This window comes from Halichondria panicea, chromosome 1, assembly GCF_963675165.1.
Source record: "Halichondria panicea chromosome 1, odHalPani1.1, whole genome shotgun sequence".
Classification (NCBI taxonomy): Eukaryota; Metazoa; Porifera; class Demospongiae; order Suberitida; family Halichondriidae; genus Halichondria; species Halichondria panicea.
In genome coordinates this window covers 5,040,919-5,060,064 of record NC_087377.1, presented here as the reverse complement: position 1 = coordinate 5,060,064, position 19,146 = coordinate 5,040,919, and the positions used below count along the sequence as shown (strand labels likewise).

The 19,146-nt window shown below is 40.7% G+C and overlaps 1 protein-coding gene, 1 long non-coding RNA gene and 1 pseudogene across 4 annotated transcripts in view; 1 reads left to right on the top strand and 2 right to left on the bottom strand.

Annotated features, from left to right (window-relative positions):
• The window catches only part of LOC135334204 (uncharacterized), a gene marked incomplete in the record, with an annotated part of 688,739 nt that overhangs the window by 370,764 nt on the left and 298,829 nt on the right, over positions 1–19,146 (bottom strand).
• LOC135337432 (uncharacterized) lies at positions 627–1,577 on the top strand. Of its 3 annotated transcripts, none has more exons than XR_010395109.1 (5): positions 627–931; positions 985–1,036; positions 1,090–1,135; positions 1,220–1,319; positions 1,363–1,577. It is a non-coding gene; the product is annotated as an uncharacterized LOC135337432 (long non-coding RNA). The 3 variants fall into 3 exon arrangements; XR_010395108.1 differs by having other exon boundaries at positions 630–931; positions 1,220–1,302; XR_010395106.1 differs by having other exon boundaries at positions 635–931; positions 1,220–1,577.
• LOC135342616 (uncharacterized) lies at positions 16,469–17,895 on the bottom strand (annotated as a pseudogene).

Here is a 19,146-nt window from a genome sequence, read left to right as displayed (position 1 = left end):
CTTTAAGCTGGTCTTTTAATTTGTTATTGTCAGCGATTTGCTTTAGTAGTGGAGTAGCATCGGTCTCTCTTGCCCTTCGTGCAGCACGTCCCATTCTTTCTTGTGATTCACTAATTTCACTAGTCTGAGTGGAGTATCTAGCACCTGTAGTGACATTCTCCTCCTCCTCTTCTGATAAGGGAGAGCTGGTACGTTCCACCGGGTACTGCAAGAGAAATATATGAACAGTATTCACGTGTACGTGCATGTACCTATAACCAAGGGCGTATACAGAGAAGAGGGCATGAAACTCACTACACTGCAAAAAATTTTGTTTGAAACTACATTGCATAGTCGTTTTAACACTATTCTTAAACAGTTGAATCAACTTAATATTTAGTAAAATAAAAAGACAACGTTAAAATAATCAGTATATGTGGTTTTAACTTAAAATATTGTAGAATCACACAATGTCTTTTATTTCTACAATAATTTACATAGAATCTATTATTGATATCTTAAATCAAACTAACAAACTCATTTTGATTAAATTATATTTGAAACTCTATCATGCAGCATGTTAGAATACAATATATAAATTTAGATTTAACAATAATAATTATTATTTGTTCTAACACAGGCACACATAATTATAATTATATACAATCAATATTTTTAACAATCCATTTATAATAGCATGAGTGATGTGAAATTATATACAGTCATGAACATTGTAAGGAAATGTACAAGTTTGCATAGAACCATAGATATTAGAGGACCTAGAAACTAAAATGAAATTGTGGGCGTGGCTATGCTAAGTCTAAGATTGCGCATGCTCAGTAGATCTAGAGCTGTGAAACCATGTGCTCCAAGAAAAGAGAAGACGATTACCCTTTCTATATGCTGGACATTTGCTGCTATAAATCTGACTGTGATGATACTTCTGTGAGAGGTGAGGGACAGACATGAAGTGTTCTCAACAGTATAATTATAAGACTTTAATAGGTATGACTGTGACTACACCAAGTGGATGATGATACTTTTAGTTCTGTGAGAGGTGAGGGACAGACATGAAATGTTCTCAACAGTATAATTATAAGGCTTTAATAGGTATGACTGTGACTACACCAAGTGGATGATGATACTTCTGTGAGAGGTGAGGGACAAACATAAAGTGTCTAGTTTTCTGGTGAACACTGTCACTGTCAATATACCTCTAAGCATATACTTTTTCCTACAGAAATTCCTTAAACTGGCAAGCTTGACATGCGAGAACAAACAGACGAATGGATAGAAGTGGCGTTATTGTTGGATATCCTCTCGGTGATTGATAATACACGGTAATAATTAATATCAATAACAATGATGTATTTACTATTATAGGTGGACTCTGCGTGGTCAAGAGTGATCGGTCTGCTATACTTGTGAGTCCAGTATGTTACACCAAGAAGAACTATTCCTTGGGCTAATTAATTTAAAACTGTCCTTCTAATTTAACATTGTATACCATTGTCTCACTCAGTTGTCACGAACGTTTCCTATCACTATTTTTGTATTAACATGTTATTTATTGAATTGAATAATAATTGTTATACCGATTCATTTGTAAATCGTTGTTTTAGGAATTTATTTAGCTATAATGAGTCATAATAAGTATTTTCTTAATGGTTGTTTTAATGTATGGCTTAAGTAGATTTGACAATAAAACACAATAGTTTTAACCTAGCAATAATAATGTTAAAACTACATTTATACATTAATACTTATAAGTATTTTTAAATAGTTGTTATAATTATTACATAAAAGTTGAATTGACGCTTTTTGTACTTCGTTAAAGCTACATTAATAAATGTCACCTCAGTTTCAATTGTTTTGACCATTAAAAAAATTGTTAAATTGATTAATTTTTTTTGTAGTGTATGTACCGTACGTACTCATCCAACTTCGTATCAGAGGCCGAAAAATAGAATCCAGTATACGGACGTGAATAAGTGGGTGGTGTTATTTACGGAGTTATAACTATGGGCGTGTACATCAGAGCTGCCTTTGCTATAGCTAGCTAAACAGTGCAGTATTTAGAGAAGTGTCATGCATGATCAGTCATAGTCCAAGACAACCCCTTCGAGCGGGAAATTAAGCGCTGGTAAGAAGTACCAGAGACTCAGAAAGACATGTATACTGGTTTATTGTACCTAGATTTCATCTTCTTGGCGCTGCAATTGTTGAATGGTTTGCCTTTGCCTTTGATACTGCTAGTACGAGCCATACTGCTGCTGAGAACTATGCTGCAATCGAGCTAGCTATACCCGCAGATATAAAAAAGTTATCTTGATTTACCTTGTGCGGTCAAAGGTTACGTGTGGAGTGGGTTTTTTCGTGGGCAGTTCTAAAAATAGCTCAATACAAAGTTGGATGATTCTGAGAATAGTACATGCCCTCTTCTCTGTATACGCCCTTGCTATAACATAGGCGTTAAGCATATAAAACTGTAAACAGTGTAAATCTACGTTACATTACAATTATACACATGACAAAATGCATATAATATTGCAGTGTCCCCTTACTTTTGATTTGACAGGGGTCTCCTCAAGTGCATCCGCTAGTAGTTCAGGAGATTTGGAGGATGATTCGGAGGGTTCAGTCGGATCGGCAACTTCTGCTGCTCCGTATGAGGACCATGTTGATAATTGTGGGGGTGGGGGTGAGGACTGAGATTGAGTCAAGGCTAACACATCTTGGGCATCTTGTTGGCTGTTAACCGAGGACTGGTGCTTTCGGATAAAAACCTTCCTCCAGTGTGTGGATGCTTTGCGTTGTTTTTCTGGATTGCTGAAGCTGGTTTCACTCTGGGTGCTGTCCTCCACTTAATGAAGCTTTGCTAGCATCCCCGGCATGTGCACCGATTGGAGGCATATCAGTCGACTGCTTTTTACCACCATTTTTATCCAAAGCCTTCTGCTTATCCTTCTGTTTGTCCTTCTTAGAAGGCTTGACCTTTTTGCCACCAGCCATATTGACCAGTCTGTAAAGTTGAACACAATAATAGTCATTATTATATATGTAGTTGAACTACATCCCAATATCACATTAAATGTTCTTAGCCGACTGTTCAGCTACATTTATTAGAACTTGTCCAGATATTTATGACTGCCGTATTTAATTTACTGCCGTATTTAATTTAAGGCGACCCTCCATCTTAGGCAATTTTCTGACCTCTATAGTTTGCCGTATTACTAGAATGTTTTGCGAGAATCAAACATTTGCGAATTTTGCGAGAGTTGATCAATTCCCAACAATAAAATCCGCAAAACCTAAATTATTACTACATGTAGTAAATACACACGATCCTTGCCAGAACGCAATAGTTAGATCGTCAAATTTTCTGCTGATTTGGCTCATTCGCAAAGGTTGTTTACCCGCAAAATATTCGGTATTCTTTTTTAAGTAACGTCCTAAATAGAGGTTAACAGGTCTAGGATCAAAAATTGGGGGGGGGGGGGATTTGGGCGTGCGCAAGCGCATCGCAATATGTTTAGCTACGCCCATTTTTGTTGATTACATTACGCACATGTCACAGTACATCTACCTTATATTTAACTAATGTGATGTCATTATTCTACAACATTTGGGGGTGGGGGAAGGTTCACCCCTACCCCCCCCCCCCCCACTAGATGAAACCCTGGCTAAACTACAAGCCGCTAGTATTTCAAACGGCCTGTAATCAAGACTTAGTAGAGTTACCTCAACCTACCTCCAATTCTTGACCCTCTAATAATTATTATGACTTCAACCATAGTAAGAGGGATTGGAAACGATCGGGCCGCCCTGTATAAAAAGTTGAAACACTCCGCGTTATTGTTTCGCGCTCGCAAATATTTTCGTGGTTGATCGTTCTGTGTTGTATTTTAACTGTTTCTAGCTCTCCTATCCACTAGCGATCACTCAGGGGCTGGGAGGTACTCTAGAGAAGTAAGTTTATACCACTGACAAGCTCTATAATTCCGTTGTCTTTACTCTGTTGTCTTTACTCAGCTTGAATTACTCTATGTCAACTTTTCTCTTTCCCTGCTGTTGAGTCAAAACAGCAAAGTACATTGCTTGACTTGGTTATTATGCCATGTATCTAAGTGCTACATAGAATGGCTTCATGCTATGGATATCATAAGCTATACTGTTCATAAACGTTTGCAGTATAGTCCTTCAAACTGATTTAGTATAATTATTTAGTATACTTTTAGACACACCACGGGCCTTGACCTCTCACGACTTCATAGTAAGGGCTATTCCTTCTTTTATAGCATTTATTTGTTTAGTGATAGTGGCTGAGTGGCTTAGTCGACTTTTTAGAGCTAGCTAGATTCTCCTTACTTTTTAGAAAAATCAACATTAAAAGTGATCAATTTCACTGTTTCTATGCACAGCACATTGTAGAGCAGTCAAGACAGGTAATGAGCATGCTGACTGTCACCCTATAACGTAGAGTGTTTCACGCAAACATTTTCGTTTCCAATCCCTCCTACTGTTCTATCTATGCTTCAACATACCGTACTTATTCGATTTAAATTAAATAATTACAAAGCCAGAGGTCGTTTCTTTTGGAGGTTGAAAAATTATGTTAAGTCCTGGTGTCGCATATTTAGAGGGTCGCATCTAATTGGGTTATTCTACTGTCCTCGATTATAGGCCGCTTAAATTAAATTGTTTCTTGCGGCCTGGAATCGAGGCTGTGGTTTGACCTCTATTTAGGACGCGACATAAAAAAATAATTGTGAACGCTGCAGTCGCTATTTTTAGAGGTCAGAAAATTGGAAAAGATCGAGGGTGTCGCATATTTGGAGGGTCGCTTTAAATCGAATAAGTACGGTAGTCAATTTCCATAATCGGCGACCTCTGTCATACCTCCTTATGCCTATATCATACGCTTGCCCTCCATTTAACACGATAAAACAGATCGACAATACAGTACAGATCGAGGCCATATCAAGCTAAAGAATGTAGATACATTTTCATTAGCATAATTATTATAATCTAGCTTACATGATTCTAGCATGCAGCTATAACAGCAGAAATTCTTGTCCTGGCGCATACACTAGACAGTAGATCACTTCTTGTGCATAAGCTGACACAATGGTACAACCCTTGCCACTGAATTTATATAAAAACACAGTCGAGTTGCCGTCATTGACTATAAGGGAAACTCCCAGGGCAGTTTCTTGACATTCATGAACTCTTGGTCAGTAATTAAGCTTCAATTCTAGGCCGCAAGAAAAAAAGAAGGCTTGGAATCGAGGCTACATTTTACTTCAGTCTATTGTCGATGTCATCGCTTGAAGGAGAATGTTTACACAAAAAGTACTCATTGGATTGTCAGACAAACACCATGCAGAGTATCAAGAATGAAAGTTCAGGCCGTCTTTCTTCCATTCTTTTGATCAATTTCTGTCGCTTGAAGAGCTCACACTCTCCCCTGGCATGCACAGCATCGGGAACATGATCACAGGAGGGTTCTGGAAAATCTTGTGTCGCAACATACAAAGCTATAACACCAAACGAGAAAATATCGAGGCTTTTGTCATAATGGCAAAGCCTCTGGTGACATGTAGTACTGATTACCAGGTACTTTAGACATTAAGTATCGAGACTTCAGTCTTATGTACGGAATGATAGGTTTGCTCTCTAAGTACTGCCCTAGATCAGTGTGCAGTCATGCTGCATGCACTCCATTAAAAGAGTCATCATCTTTTCCGCGATGTACACCAATAATCTGACGATATTCGAATGATTTGTTCGACTTACATGTGAAAGCACACACTCATTATTAAACAAATTTCTGATGATAAAACTTTTTCCCTTGATCGTCAACAGGTTTGATCATATCCACCACAACCTAGAATAATGTCCCAGAGCCTTTTTGCAATACAACTTGTACGGTCCTAGTTAACAAGTTATACCGACCTAATAGAGTTGTCTGTTAGGCCACTCCAAGTGACACTCTGGTTTCTGGTCCTGAAGTTTTTATTGTATGCGGGTGGGCGGTTTTTCTCATTATATTATTATCAATTTCACCTTATGAATCTCATTATTTTGCAAATGAATATTATTATCACACCATTTTGTACCACATGGACCATTCTGCGCATGCGTAGTAGAAATAATGAGATAGAAATCCAAGAATAAAATCTGATCCGGGCGGTGGACCAGAAACCAGAGTATCACATGGAGTGGCCTTAGCATCTTTTTACTGCTCAATCGATCTACGTACAACAACTGGGTACTGTATACTACACAGAAAGAAGGAGTTGTTCTCTGTGCCAGATTGTAGATTCTGAAACGGCATGGTCCAACCATTCATATCTTAAAACCACACTCACATATTGGTGTGTTGATAGCTAAATTCTATAGGTAAAATTCCACTGGGACAACTCCAGACCCTTCTTTCCATTAAGGGGCGTGGCTTACAAGACTAGGAGGGAGGTGGTGCGACGTTTGGAGGGTATAATTTTGTGCGTGCAAGGTTATGATTTTGTGCACAGGTACATCTCAATGATCTTCTCGAGGGTCTGTTTTCGTGTGTACATGGGTATGATTTTCTGGAGGGTACGTTTTTGCATGTGGGGGGTCTAATTCTGTAACTTCAAAATATTAATTCAGTGTCCTTGTTGCAGTTTCGGGTAGAATTTTCTGGTGGGTATTATTGTCACTGATAACTGATAACATTCCATAGTGGACTACAATCGAGGTTAGGGAGTGGCTACATTTACCTCTATTTAGAATGTGACATTAAAAATAATTGTCAACGCAGCTGTCGCTATTTTTAGAGGTCAGAAAATTGCTAAAGCTCCTGGGTGTCGCATATTTGGAGGGTCGCCTTAAATCGAGGTCTAGCCATGCCTGAAACATGCACAAAATTAAAACACAATTTTATTTATTTAATCTTTGCTTTCCCCTTTCCCTTGAGCCTTCAGGCTCCATTGCTTTGTTTAGTTGCTGCAGATACATTGGATTCAGAGTTGGATTACCAGATAAAATGGGTGGGGCTAGTGCCAAAAATGAGGGTGATTTTTAGATGGGCGTGCCCGTCCCCAGCCATAAAAGGTGTGTAAAACGCCAGTGGCTCTTAGTCTACAACCACACAAAAAAACAACAGTGTGGTTAAATTACATGACTGTATTGCGCAAGCAACATGTGGTAAAAATTATGTTGTAGCCCGCCTGCTTTAGACATACAGAAAAAATTGACAGGGGGGCAAAATCAACATTTCAGAAAAATGGGGGGGGCATCAGATGCGATATACGACAGTCCAAACACAAACATTTCCTGGGGGAACATGCAGACGATAATCGCCTCGCCCCCCCCCCATTTTTCTGAAATGTTGATTTTGCTCGCTTTTATTCGACAACAAAGATCTAACATCAAAATCTACCATTGTTAAAACTAATAACTTGTTGTGTGAAGGCTATCCATGCTGTAAACGCAGTGCTATGATCCAGGTAAGCAGACTCACACATTACAAACAGACAAACCACTATACCCGTGGCCGCCCACGCGCGACTCAGTAATTATGTAAAACCTCTAAATGCTGTTCAAATTATTATTATTTTTATGATATTTACTATCAAATGCGTTATCAAGCCACAGGCACTTAGAATTATACAAACAAGGAAAGTGGGACGATAGTGAATCCGCAATATAATTATTCCCTCATCTGCTCCTGGTACCGTGTACAGTAGACTCTCGCTATTCCGGCTCTCTGAAGTACGGCCACCTCGATATACCGGCCATTTGGCTTGGCACGGAATGCTAGCTATATGTTTACTGCACAAAACTCACCCTGAAGTATAGCCACTCGCTATTCCGTTTACCGGCCAGTGCTGGGTGTCCCAAACAAGGTTTTCAATGTAATTTTATACGTATATTACGGCCGGATATGACATTTTGGGTGTGGTTTAACAAATAAAATTGGATTACACTTAAATAGAGAACAGAATGATTCATTATCCTTCATTGTTCTCGAGACAAGAACCGCAAAAGTAGTCATTAGATTCGAGGTAAGGTCGTTTTTAAGCCGCGGCTATTCCCTGAACTACAGCCACCTCGCTATTCCGGCCAAGCTGCATGGTTCCAAGGGTGACCAGATTAACGAGAGTCTACTGTAGTGGGTAATTTTCGGCGGGGTTCGTGGTTGAGCAATATTATTTTACGTGGAGCACGGTCGCTTCATTCGTGGGTAAAATAAATATTTGTGGCCAGAGTTTTCAACCATGAATATTTTCCTCACAAAGATTACCCGCTATACGGATAAAATTATTGTGTGTGCATGTAGTTGCTTACTCCATGCATGCATGTACATTATTATTGCTACATACATGTACACGTCTACACAACACTAAAATTCAATTAACATGTACAAGTATAATTACGTACTGTCTTAAAAAACAATACACAAAGCGTACGATCACTGATCAACTTACATCTTCAGACTCATCGGTTGGTGATAGGCTCCGAGACACGTGCTGTTCGATCATAAGCTGTCCGTACCGCTCCTTCTAGTGATCAAGTTCTTGGATATCACAAACACGTTGTTGCTGTACTGCTAGCTCAGTCTTGAGGTGATCTTTCTCCTGATCAATGTCGGCTATCATCTGATGTGGTTGGCCTATTTTATCTTCATGCTTTCCTTGTTCTGGGGATGTGCTTGGTGAGCCGTGCTTTATTATTTCCCCAGCAAGATTGTCTTCATTTTGGTATTTTAACTACAACGTCCTTACTTGTTTGCATATAGAGGAGCTACCTCTTTTTTGTGTTTCTGAGTCTTCTCGGCTAGAGCCTTTATGTGATCATCTCGAATTTGATTTAATTTCTGTTCATATTTGTCTTTGAGCTGCTGATTGAGAGCTGCTTTTTGGATATCCTCATCACGTACGTCTCTTTTCATATTCATCTCGGATTTCTTTGTCTAGTTCTTCTCTACTTGGATGATCACTTCTAGGCTTCTTCTTAGTCATCACTAGCCTCGAATCTAGGCCGATTAAAATACGTATTTTAATCGGCCTGGTCTCGAGGCTAAGTCATCACAGGAGATGAGGAAAAAATCGAAATCGTGTCGCCCTGCCCCTTCATTCAAACAATATTTCCTGGCCTACCCTGGCTAAAATTTGCCGACGAAGAATAAGCAAAACAAGAGGAATAGTAGCCACAGGCATGTGTATGCATGTGAAGAGGAGGCCAGCAATAACGAAAGATAGCGAGTAGTGATCAGATACATATCAGAGTGACAAGGGGAACTCCCAGGGGAGTTTTTCTGTGAAGATTTACGGGATCCAAATTAGGTAACATGCATGAGGGTATTGTAAACCTAGCCTCGAGTGCAGGCCGCAAAACACAATAAAAAAAATACATGTACACAATAAAAAAAAATTAAAATTAACACACACATAATAATCATTATTAACAACAATCTTGCACCTCTAGCTGATCATATAAAATCACAGTCATTGCTGTCCCTGGCTGAGACGCCTTGGAAGTGGTATGGGTGGAGTCGTGGGTATCTGAGTGAGAATTGGAGCACACAGTCATATAATTATAAACACATGTTCACTTCATGTGCGTATTCAAGCTCCTGCCGCTGATAATAAGTTCAAATGCAAACCATAAATATTCCATCGCTACATGTATATACTAGCTTATAATTAACGAAAGTGCTATTCATATACGTAACTCACACATTTTCTTTGCATTTCAATAGTATCCACAAAAGGTTTTGGGAACTGCTGTGCAAAGCGAATCAGAGTTGAGTTGAGCTCTTGAGATAATGGTCGCCTTTGAGGATCATCTTGAAGACAACGGCAGATTAATTGTCTCATTGGATCTTCTGGAGATAGTTTACTGATCCATTTCATTCGTTTCTGTATCTGAATTTCCTTTCGTTGAACGCCAGTGACTGTAAAAGGAACCTCATATGGCTTCGGGTATTTTTGAGTTAACACAAAGAGCATGATTACACCAAACGAGAATATATCCAGAGCATAGCCGTACGTAGGGATTTCAGTTAGTGCCTCAGGGGGCATGTAGTCAGGATTACCAGGAGCCGTGGTTTGTTTAGTACCACAAACTTGAATGATTTTTGAAACGCCCAGGTCAGCAATCTTAGCGTGGAAGCTCGTTGTGAGGAGAACATTTGGAGTGGTCAGATCCCGGTGAACAATACCTTGAGAATGAAGGTGGAGCAAGCCTTGGGAAATATCTAGAAGAATCGAAATCTTCAACCACATTTCAATGTTGGGATAGCGATGTAAGCAGTCGTACAAATTCATGTACAGACGTTCCATAACTAGTGTGAGCTCTCTTCCGTAATCTCTCTGTGGCCCGTAGTACACACCCATGAACTGGACAATGTTAGGGTGGCGCATTCGACTCAGTAGCACACACTCGGAATAAAACTTCTTGTAAGCAGCTCGTTTGTCTTCTAAGCTCAGCTGCTCTACATTTCCATGACCAAGCAAGATGTCGTGAACTCTTTTAGCAACGCAGTTGATCCCATTCAGCTGAGTGAGGTAGATGGACCCATACGATCCAGATCCCTCTTGCTGTCCAAGGCTAAGGACTTGTGAGACACAGTAGGGAGCAAGTTCATCCTGCCTCTCTAGTCTAGCCTATAATTATAATTATAAAAATTAACAGCATACATTTATAGGCTATAAAAATTATGGCACATAATAATTTAGGACTTCGTACATGCACAGTAGTACGTGTGTACATCCCTAATTTTACGGACACGTACAGTACGTGCCTGCAAAATCAATTTTTACGACTTCGTACATGTACAGTAGTACGTGTGTACATATATTTATTATAGGTACAAATGTATATACATGCATGTATGAACATCATACTTATTGTTGTTTAGAGCTATATATAATTATATACCGTATATGTTCGAGGCACTTATATTTCGTGGATTGGCCTCAAAAAGCATTTCGTTGCACAATGTTTGCGGAATGACTGTTTACCGGAAGCCACGCCTTTAAATCTTTGCACATTATAGCAGATAATTCTAATTGAAAGAACAATTTTCGGGGACTTAATTTTCGTGTATATAGGATTGGTAACCCACGAAATCCGCGAAAATTAATCTCCTCAAAAATTTCGCGCTATACGGTATACATCAGAATTACGGCAGTAAACCTCCGAGGACGAGGGCGAAGCCCCAAGGCCAAGGATGGTTACTTCTTACATAAATTATGTTATAATATAGTTAGAACATGGGCATGAGGTATCTATGTGTTATAGTGTCCCAAAGCTCGAGGGCTTTAGCCCGAGGGATGAGGGACACTATAACCATAGATACCAAATGCACATGTTCTAACTGATTTAGATCCCAAAACCTATTGGCTACTAGAAATGCACTAGCTTAGCAACAGTCAACCTATATAAACAGCCAACCTAGCAACTGCATCATTATTCTTTTGAAAACTAATATCTGAAGTTGGCATCTCTGTGTCTCTACTAAATCTGTGGTCTCTATTCAAATCAACCCTGTTCTTCCACCTCAGTTTGACCCTTATGGTTTGACGGACAAAATTATAGTCCTAGCTCCACCCAAAAACGGAAACATCCAGCTCCTCCCCCAGTTTTGCAGCAAAGAAGCCCAGCACACTTCCCAAGAAACAAGCGGCTCGTACTACTCTCACAAAGCGAAAGGAAGACACCTAAGCTATATAATTTGCAGCAAACAAGCCTAGCAAACGAGCGGCTCCTATATACTACTCTTAAACAAAGCGAAAGGAACTTTAGGAAGAAGCCAAAGCTAGAATCCCAGCACTTCCATACATCCAGCTCCTCCCCCATGCAGCCTTGCAGCAAAAAAGCACAGCACACTGCCGCCCAAAAAAACGAGCGTCTCCTACTACTCTTGAACAAAGCCAAAAAAAGAAACTAGAGCTTCTCTCTTTCTTCTAGTTCTGTTATTATATTACTAGACAAAGCATCTAGCTACAATAATTTTTATGTTATTACATGTGTATCTTCTTGTAAATCACAATACAATGTAGTTTGTAGCCCAGAGCAATCTATAGTACCGGTACTATAGCTCATAGTTCCCTACTAAATACACTCAAATGGGATCTAATGATTATATACTCACTTCCAAGCGTCCATTAGCTTCTTTCTGGTGCTCAATCTCAACCTAATTTAAATGACATGAGAATGAAAACTGCAAGTCTGCACAAACAACATGCCTCAAAAACTTGCCTCCAATTGATGGATGTGTTGCTTTTGGCTTCTAATGTTGCTCTGCAAATTAAATTGGAATGAGATGTGGTTCTAATTAATATGGACGTACCGCTAGTCCTGATATGACACTTTGCCTATCAACAGCAGTTCTTTCTAGATAATCAATCCTTTCCCTATTCTGCAAAAAATGAATATAGTATAAGTTGAAGATACGTATATATAATGATATACAGTATAGAATCTCGATGTATATCCGGTCCTCCATTATTCGGAACCTTGGCAATTTTCTTCTGAAAATGCATGGGTGTGTCCCTAAATGTGCATGCATGCGCATTGTGATGTATATATAGAACTCTTGTGTATATAGAACCCCTTTTGTGTATACAAACTATCTTGCTTCAAAATAAGGAGGGGGCTTGAATTACTGATAGCTTTTTCGAAAATACGCCGATCGTTACTGATCACGCACAAAAAACATTCAGACATCCATGCATGCAGTGCAGTGCATAAGTAAAATTATCCACAAGTGTATACTACATGCAAAACACATCTTCAAATTAAGGAAACATACTGGAACATTAAAAGGTAGACCTAGAACTCAATAGCTAGCTAGAGCTATATAGTTTGATCAGTCTCTTCTGTAACACGCGCACTTTTGCGCAACATAATTATATAGATCGAACATCACAATGTGAAACGTTGCTAGGATTCGTCAGGAAAAGCACGAAAAAGCATAGAAACAAGAAATTCTATGTAACTACAATCCGTTACAATGTCATGAACATGTATACGTATACAAGATAAAGAATGTGCTCCTCCCTATAATATTATAATTAAATGTACTCGCATGTACCAAATAATTACAACAATTTCGAGAAGGGCTTAATTCATTGTTTCTGTGGGTTAGCAAACCTACACGAAAATTTCTTTCTTTCTTTAATGAGAATTATCTGCTATAACGTGCATTGCCAAGATTAAAGGTGTAACCTAGTAGTGCTTCCGGTAAGCAGTAAATGCACAAAATTTATTAAACGAAATGCTTTTAGAGGCTATTCCACGAAATAGTGCCCTCGAAAATGTTGCTATATATATGCAGTATTATTATACCTGATCCTGAGAGTCCATTTCCATGGTATTAATGAGCTCTTGACAACGCTGCAGCTCCTGTTGTGTCTTCAGTAGTTTAGTGTTAGCCTCCTCCATTTTGGCTTTGAAACTGTCCGTTTGTTTCTTGTACTGCTTCACTTGAGCTGTCTTTGACATGACCTCATCGTGAAGACATTCTGTGTCAGCAAGGGACACCTTCAGCCTCTGGCGAGCATCTTGTAGTTCAGTTGCTGTTCGGGAACAATTTTGTTTTGTATGGGACAACTCTTGTTTAATGGCTACAAGATCTTCTACTAGCTCAGCTTCTCTGCGTTCGTACGTTGCTTCAGCTGTCTGTTGTTGTCTTTGAAACTTCATCGATTCTGTTCTTAAGTGTTCCATCTGAGCCATTAGTTGAGTGCTTTCTTCTCTAATTTCCTGTAACTTTGTAGCCAGTGTTCGATCTAAGTCTTCCTCAGTTTGTGTAAGTTGCTTTGTGAGTTGTTGCTTTTCAGTGAGAGTGGTCTCCAGTTTAGCAATCACAGCTTGTTTCTCTCGTTTCTCTGTTTCAGCTTCTGCTTTAGATTCTCTGAGTTGATCGGACAGGGTTTGAACTCTCATGCTAAACTTGCCATACTCAGTATCTTTTGCACCGATAGCTTGTACTCGAGCAGCACGCTCTTCTTCAAAGTCTTGTTGGTACTGAAACACCTGTACAAATATGTATACAATGTACGTTGTATAATAATAATTATACATGCACCGTAGAAACTGGATTATTAGCACATGCGCTCAACAGCAGAGCTCTATACGCTTATATTCGAGAATGCGCCTATATATAATACAGTCATTTTCGAGCCCCACCCAGTAACCGGATGCATGTCTCTGAGATGAGAGAGCTGGCTAGAAAGCGAGCAAGCAAGGCAAGCTGAACATTTAAATTCGTATTATAAAAACATTCATATTGACCAGGAACTGAAACAAAAGGATCCAAGTCCACCTCATCTCTGTCTCAGCATGTCCAGAGAGTCCTTCCAGATGTATATCACCAGCTATATAGCTACCATGCACTGTACAAACTAGCTAGCTCATAGATAAAACTATTAGCTGAATCAATTCTGAATTTTCACTACTGAGTATCCTTCGCATAATTGGAAAAGCACTTCAATTGGAGTACAAAAAACCTGCAGTTGAGCATGCACTTAAAATAAAGAGACGCTTATAAACGAGCAGGCACTATCCAATAATCCAGTTTCTACGGTATATACATGCACAATGCATGTACGTAGGTACGGTGACCTTACAAATATACTGTATTTACTTGATTAAACGCCCGGGCGTTTATTTCAGATCGAAGTCTTTAGAGGGGGCGTTTAAATGAGGAGGGCGTTTCATCCAGGGGGGCGTTTATTGTTATGTGTCCTCCAAAACTCTTGCACAGCAGCAGTTATTGTGCTCTTCTTGGGCTGCTGTCTCAGCTTAAATCTATTTCTCAGCTTAAATTTAAGTCATAGAAGTGCCCTCTGTGTCGGTATCTCTCTCTCTGCCATCGATGAAAGTTATTTTTATTCTATGCTGCCACGCTTGCAACACTGGGTTCCACGTGCTATTTCAGCTCCACCCACAGTGCCACGCTCCATACATGGGCGATTATTTAAGATGAACAAAGACAGAGCTTTTACCCTGGGCGTTTAAACGAGATGGGCGTTTATTCAAGGAGGGCGTTTAATCAAGAAATACGGCATATATACTTGCTACTGCATGTACACTTACCAAGCATTGTAAATTGATTGGAGGAATAGTGCGAGCATTTTAAAGTACAGCTATAGTGGTTGTCCATGCAGCTATAATACATACATGTACACTTACAAATTACGTACATGCAGTATATACATACTTGTGCTCTGATAAAATTAATGCCATGTATATCTCCAGGGGTGTACATTCACACTCTACGGTACATTATTGTGGTCAGCCTAAAGCCCATGCACCCTCTATGGACCGTGCCCTTTACAAGGACTATCTCGTTTAAAGAAAACTTACAAAATTGTGGAAATAATAAAAGAGATCAAGTTGTGTCAAGTGCAAGTATGCACACGCATACCACAGGTTGAAAGCAGAGATCAAAGAGTTTTAATGGGTTTTGATATATAACAGCTTCTAATCAATAGTATGATTATCCATTGCAATACACCCTAGATATCCATGCTACAACTATTACATGTATGCATAGCATCGCGTAACATGCGCTTACTACAAATTTGGTGATCTCAAGTTCTTCCTCCACCGTCTTTAATTTCTCCTTTAGCTGCTCATTTTCTTCTGTCTTCAACATTATTGTGCTGGTTAGTTGAGTGAGATGCTCTTGTGTGACATCCAACTGTCCCTTGTAGCTATGCTTAGAAGCAAGCAACTCGACACTTTGTAGAGACAAAACATCACGTTCTTCATTGGACTCTCTCAATCTTCTTTCCAGCGATAGATTTGCTTTACCAAGCTCAGTGACTTCGCTGTTGAGCCTCTCCACTTTTTTCTCATGTTCTTTAACCTCAATCTCTCTCTCAATCTGTGGAGTAATGGCATTATTACATACATAAAAACATGCATACACGCAATACAATCACATATAGTCAATCACATAATATTATAGTCACATGACTACTTGTACATATGAAAGGTGCTGATGCCTCGGTGGAAATGCCAAAGCTACATAACGTAAAGCTACTGACACACATTAATTAATCTATAATTATCATGCATTTATAATTATCATGCATTAATTAATTTTTCTGCATTCAGGCAGAATCCAGCAAAGAGTAATGATCGACCACGATTAAAAACGATCAATAATGTCAGACCGCTGGGCAAAAGGTGCACGTCATGAGCACCAACCCGGCCCGGATACAAGGCGATGTAAAGTCACCACCCATTCAGTAGCGTGCGTAGGCGTGCAAAGCCACGCAACCTGAATGGGTAACCTAAGAGGCTATGCCTCACCTAAAGATCACAAAGAGGGGGAACCCCCTCACACAATAAATGCTGTGCTCAAGCCCGAGCTGGTGGTATGAGAAAAAGGGATACCCCCCAAATTAGACTAGGGAACCACTCGCCCCAACATCGCAAATGATCTGTGACCGGGCCCAAATTATCGAGGTAGCTGTACCAAACACCACAACCAAGGGTGCATGCCCAATCCACAAGCTGGGGTGCACGACCCAACAAATGCCATGGTGTTGGTTCTTTGTCCGCGTCGGGAGCGAGCTGGTGAAACTTCAGCATCTGAAAACGAGACGTCAGCGATTGAATTGTCGACACCTGCGATGTGGGTAATAGACACATGGAAGTTGTGCTTCGCAGCTACAAAAAATAATGCACGTACTAGATGCATCAACAGTGGGGCCTTGGACATGCCGGAGCGCCATACATGGACGATGGCTAGGTTGTCGCAATGGAAGAGGATACGTCGCTGGGGCCACAGGTGACCCCACACCTATAGCATGCCATGACAATGGCATACAGTTCTTTCCACTAGATGCTGTCAGTGGTGTTGTAGTGGTCGGGTCCATGTCTGCTGAAGCCAGTGACCCTGCCAATAGGCTCATATACAAGTTCTGAGGAAGCATCCGTGAATAAAAACATGTTTGGTGAGTGAGACCACACCGGTTGGAGAAAGAATGCTTGACCGTTCCAGGAGGACGCAAACGTCAACCATGCACCAGTTAATATCAAGCGCACTGTCTAGGGAAAGTTGCAGGGGGTATTCTAGGTGGGGAACCGAGTGTGCCAACTCAAGAAGTCGACGAAGAAACATGTGACCAGCCGGGATCACCTTCATTACAAAAGATAGTTTCCCAATGAGGGAGAGGAGGGACCGCTTGGTGACAGTGGACCCATCCCTGTAGAATTGAATATGTTGACGGAGAGATGCGAGGAGGGCTGCGAGCTTGTCCAGAGGTATAGGCTCGCCACCTGTTGTGCTGCGTCCAGTTGTATTCCAAGGAATGTCATGGTAGTAGTATAGGGAACACCAGTTTCTCTGGCTTTAGCGGGACACCCAGTTGGGAGCAAAGGGATTGAAAGCTGGTGATGGCCTAGTGGCAGTCTCCTGACCCGGGAGGGGCCTGCAAAAAAGAAATGATCCAGATAATGGAAAGAAGCATTCACGCCGTATAGTGGTGGAGACGGCACCATTGGCGCGTCAGCGACCAGGTTAAAAAGGTATGGAGATGATTGTAGCCCAAATGGCAGGCATTTATCAATAAAATATTGATTCCGCCATTGGATGCCCAAGAGCGGCCAGTCTAGAGGATGGACGGGGCAGAGCCGAAAGGCACTCTTCAGGTCCGCTTTAGCCATGAGTGCGTTAGGGCCCAACTGCTGGAGTAAGTTGATGGCATCATCAATGGTGTCGATCGAGTCGTTAATACTAGAGCTGGGTGGTGCAGAAAGGTGGAAGATGAGGCGCCACAGGCCTATAATCCCGAACACCGGAGGTCTGTAAAGGGGGTTCATCAAATGGGCCAGCAACTCGATCCAGCGAGATCTCTTTTCCCAGGGCTTGATCAATGATTTCCGGATGAAGGAAGGCAGAATGGAGATTAGGTGCACATAGGAGGTACCTGGGTCCGGTGTAGCCAATCCGAAAACTGGAGCGCAGGGATCGAATGAGGTATGCTGCTAAGTGTGTGTTGGGGTGAGCCATGAGGAGCTGTTCTAGCAGGGTTGCGTCAATCGGGGTGGTGATTGCGTGCATGCTCGTGTATAGGTTTAAGAGCAGCAATACCCGTATAGTGGAAGAGAACGTGGGCGGGGTTGGTGGCAGACAGGTGCGTGCGGCAGGCGCACCTCGTGACGAAGAATCGTTTATGCAAAATTGATTTGTAAATACAGAATCAGATTAGTATTAGCAGGCCGTGTATCAGTGGATAAATGCATGTCCTGGCAGTGGAGGACGGGTATGCATGTAGTGAGTAAATAATTGATTAGATGCCGGTTCCAAATGTAGATAACACATGGGTGGGTGGACCGAGAGGAGGGGTAGTAAGGGGCCCCTCCCCATGAGGTATAGTTTCAGTGGGGCCCTCAGCGTGACTGCTGTGGGCAGTCGCGCATTGGGTGAGACCAAGGGTGTATACAGAGAAGAGGGCATGCAACTCACTATGTACCGTACGTACTCATCCGACTTCGTATCAGAGACCCGATATGCTAAAAATAGAATCCAGTATACGGACGTGAACAAGTGGGCGGTGTTATTTACGGAGTTATAATTATGGGCGTGTACATCAGAGTTGCCTTTGCTAGCTGTATTATTATTTGTGCAGTATACTAAGACTACAAATTTGGCTTCAAATGATGTAATTGTGGTTTTGCATCATGAGTAAATTTCCTTGTGGTTACATAACAATTCTGTTTGTGGCTTGTAAATACTACAGTATTTCTCCGTAAATTTAATTATGGCTTCTGTTATGTCATTGTTTACTATCAGAATTGGATAAAGAAACAGTTTTTCCAGCATCAATACTCAGGTCCTGAAGTGCAAGCCAGGTTCCAGAGTCACAGTACTAGTAGCTATAGTATTCATGAACTGGCCACAGGAAAATTAGGATCCAGAACTGGCCGGGAGTACTAATTTGCCAAGAAATCAAAGTCAGTCCAAACAGGATATATCCAATAAACTGGCCTATTGTTAGAACACAAGACCTACTATAAAAAATTATTGGCAAAGCGGATGCTGTTTATTTCTTTGCAAAGACTAACTTCTAGCATTGTATTAGCTATCTAGGCAGTTTCAAGAAACTCTGGACACTCAAGTGGCAAGTAAGCAAGAGCTAAACTTACTCATTTTTGTCA